Source organism: Arachis ipaensis, chromosome B09, assembly GCF_000816755.2.
Source record: "Arachis ipaensis cultivar K30076 chromosome B09, Araip1.1, whole genome shotgun sequence".
Classification (NCBI taxonomy): domain Eukaryota; kingdom Viridiplantae; phylum Streptophyta; class Magnoliopsida; order Fabales; family Fabaceae; genus Arachis; species Arachis ipaensis.
In genome coordinates, this window is record NC_029793.2 from 15,324,285 (window position 1) to 15,328,495 (window position 4,211).

The following is a 4,211-nucleotide window of genomic DNA, read 5'->3' on the forward strand; positions in this document are numbered from 1 at the left end:
AAGAAACCATATTACATATATATATTTCTTATTTTTATTTTTTATTGAGTGTCTAAGAATGAATATATAGCAATTATAATACCTATATAATTTAATTCTCACCAATATTGAATATTCAATTTTTAGTGGTATTATAAAATTAATTATCGGTTAATACTGGCCTTGTATTGCTCAAATAATCAACTTTACAATGGTTCAGAGTTTTTTCACTCGATCAGAGGAAACATTATATTATCGCGGATTAAGGGATACACTACCAAAAAATAGACTTCGCATTAAGTAGATGAATAAAAAAATTTTAATAAAAATTTCGAATTCAATTAATACAAATTAATATACATAAGTACATATACAATATTCAAAAACTTCAATAGATCATAAATACACAAAAATCTGTCTTTCAAATTATAGATATACACAGTGATTTTATATGCAATGAGAAGAGACCACCAAGATTAAATTAGCCACTTTGAAGGAGTAGAACTCACCAGATCAATTTGGTTTGTAATACTTTTACTATCAGAATGTCACGTTTCCGGCTGTACTACTTTAATAACGAGGATATTATTACGACGACTTCTATATACTTAATAATAAGAGTTATTTATACAAATACTTACAAACATTACAATCACGACTCCTATCCCTCTTTACAAAAATATAATGATAAAAGCGAGAAAAAATAATAATTAAGTTAATACAACAATATCGTTAAAGCAAAAACGCAATAAACTCTTCCTAATCTTCTTCGTCTGTTTCTTGAAAAGATAAGGTTGTAGGGGGTGAGAACCTAATCACATTGTCTCACCGGAGGAGTTCCGGAATTGTCAAAAGAAGATACATATAAAAAAAAGTTGTTTTCAATAGCAGTGATGATCGTTCGTCTTATTAACCTTTTTGAAAATCAACAGTTAATTATCTAAAATCCACAGTTAATTATCTAAAATCCAAAACTCATATTTTTCTTATAAAAATCTTAAAAGTTACCTAGACTGTATGAATGACCAATCTTAAAAGTCTATTTTTCTGTATTTGCATAACAGCAGATAGAAGCAAATATGCAACATGCTGGGAATATAGCTGTGCACCGGTTTGATAGACGAAATGAGGTATTTGAGGTGCACGAAATGACTAGCAGAAAGGTGTTGGTAGTTGATATTGCGCGACAGACGTGTGACTGTGGGCACTTTCAGGTAGAACAACTACCATGTCGCCATGTTATTGCTTGCTGTGCTAACCAGCGTCTCGATTGGCAGTTGTATGTGCATGATGTGTACAAGATTACAGAGGTTCGTAAGATCTATAGGTTTGATTTCACACCATTAGGCAATCCAGAGACATGGCCGACTTATCAGGAACCTACATTATTGCTCACTAATCCCACCTTGAGACGAAGGTCTAAAGGTCATCCCAAATTGACCCGATACCTTAATGAAATGGACTCACGCAACATGCGTGGTTCTCGGATATGCCGTCTCTGTGGTGCTCAAGGTCATAGTCGGAGTCGATGTCCTCAGCGTGCAGGAGCGAGCGGTGTTGGTGACAATGGTGGTCCCTAGATCTTTGTTGGTCTTTGTGTTTGCCAATTAATTTTTCTGATGTTCGTCGTGTTTATATTTTTAAATTTGGGTTTATCCATTGATGTTTTTGATGTTTTCAATGTTAGGTTAATATTATCATCACTCGGTTTGTAGGGTGCCATTCGACACACTCGAACGACAATAACAGAGCAACGATGTCACACACCTCAAGGTGTCCATGTAACTTGTAGGGTATGATCAATCCTTCGTACGGCCGCCACTCAAATTGCCACATATTATTAGAAAATTAGAACCATAATATTAATGTTTGGATACGGGAATGACACGAACACTAAATATTTAACTCGTCCATGTAGTCTACTTCCTGCCTAAAAGTCGCTGTAGTCTTCGATAACACGCTGTGATCCGTTCGGAATGACTCCACTTGAAATATGGTTCATTGAAAAAATTAAAAACGGTTACCGTCAAACAAATATGCTGATTCAATATAATGCAGGACTAAAATAAGAACTATTACCTCATGGCAACTGGTATATCTCTGCCGGTGGAAGGGACTGTCTCGATATGGGCGCAATACACGGCAGTCGCTCCCATGTCCAAACAAACAACAAATTAAGAGGGCCATCCATCTCCTTAGTATCATACCGTGATGCACGGTATAGTGCCCTGTAAAGATGTGCGAGACATGCTGACCCCCAACTATAAGTATGGATCCGCTCGAAATCGCGAAGCAACAGTAAATATTTTGCGTGGGCATATGCGGTCGACTTATCCGTGAATAGGGTCGAACCCAACAAACAAAAAATCTGGCATCTGACATATCTCTTAATAGACTCCTCAGTGTCCAATGGCTCTGCGTCTCTGATACGCCGAACCTAACCCAACTTTATATAAGATTTCGAAGAACTACTGACAACTGGTTCGCGACCGAATATTGCGATGCTCTAGCTCTATAGGAAGTCGTTACTACTATCTGTCCAGCCGTTCACAGGCTCTCCATCAATGGGTAGGCAAAATATATGAGCGATATCTTCCAGTGTCACAGTAACCTCACCTACTGGCAATACAAAGATATGAGTTTCTAGCCTCCACCTTTCCACCAGAGCAGCTAATAAGGAGTAAAATCCTCTTATCACCCCAATCCTAGAAACGTGGTAGAATCTCGTGGAGCGTAAGTAGTTTTCGACCATCGAATTCCACATCTGCGGCAGATCCAATTTAGGAACCATCAAATTCTTGTTAGGCTGGTTCAACAAAAATATATTTATTAGTTTAAATAAATAATAATTATTACAAATAACTAGAAACTAATAATTTATATAATTTTTTTTCTTTCAATATACTACTCACACTACTATTACTAACACTGCTAACACTAACACCCTGTTCTTTCTGGGTGCATATACTATTAACATACTCCTTTCATTTTCTTTTGCTAAGAAGCCACACTATTGATGCATGAATGGGTCACAAAGAAGGTCAATTTATAGAGCTTCATTGCTTTGTCGCTGGTTATCGGGGTGGGAGCTGTCCCCTGCATACAGACTACCGGCAACACATCTCCATGTTGTTGTAGGCTCCTCGAAAACGTGCGAAAACCTGCAACGCTTCACGGATTTCAGGGCAATATGCCCCCCGCGTGTTGGTAGTGCGCCCTGCCACCTGTCTGCGACCGTTAGATCATCACGCTCCTCGCGTGTTGCCGGAGAACTACCACGCTGCTGACGCTCTCCCTGCCACCATGCCCTGCCCTTACGTGTTGAACCTGACACCCACAAAGCGGCAAAACATCTTCCTCCCCAATGGTAAGCAAAAACACCAATGTAAATTTCATATGAAAAATAATATCTAACTCATGGCTCTTACTTATTTTTTATTTTGGTGATTGTTGAAAAAAAAAAATTTTTGGTAGAACCAATTATAGAAATAATAGTAAAAATCTTAAGGATTAAGTACGACTTTGATCCTTAAAATAGGGGTTGAAAATTTTTTTGTCCCCAACTTTTTTTTACTTATAAAATCGTCCTTAAAGTTTAACTTAGTTTTAAAATCGTTCTTTTTACCAAATTTTTTATTTTTATTACTAAATTATCTCTAAAAACTTAATATATAAGGTTAAATACGATTTTGGTCCCTAAAGTAAGAGTTAAAAATTTTTTTCGTCATCAACTTTTTTTTGTTTACAAAATCGTCTCTAAAATTTAACTTAGTTTTAAAATCGTTCTTTTTACCAAATTTTTTATTTTTATTATTAAATTATCTCTAAATAAAAAATATAAAAAAAAGAAAAAAGAAAATGGGAAAAGGGAGAAATGGGGAAGGGAATCACGTTTATAGGGTGAGGGGTTGTTTCCAAAGAAAAAGAGGTGAGGGAAAAGGGGAAATTGGGGAAGGGAATCGCCACCGCCGCCGTTGCTTTCTCATCGCTGCTCCTCATCGCCAAATCTCGCCGTTTCCTTTCTTCCTCAGCACACACTCACACTAATGATAAGAGATGAGAGAGCAGAGGGGGAGAGGAAGAGAAGAGAGGAATGGAGACGTTGAGCTGAGGGAGACCGCATCCAGCTCGCCACGCCCTACTGTCATCGGTCGCCATCGAGCCATGTCCCGTCGTCGCCGCTGGAGTGAGGTCACGTCGACGCCAGCAGCTCCGTGAGGTTGGATGGTCGT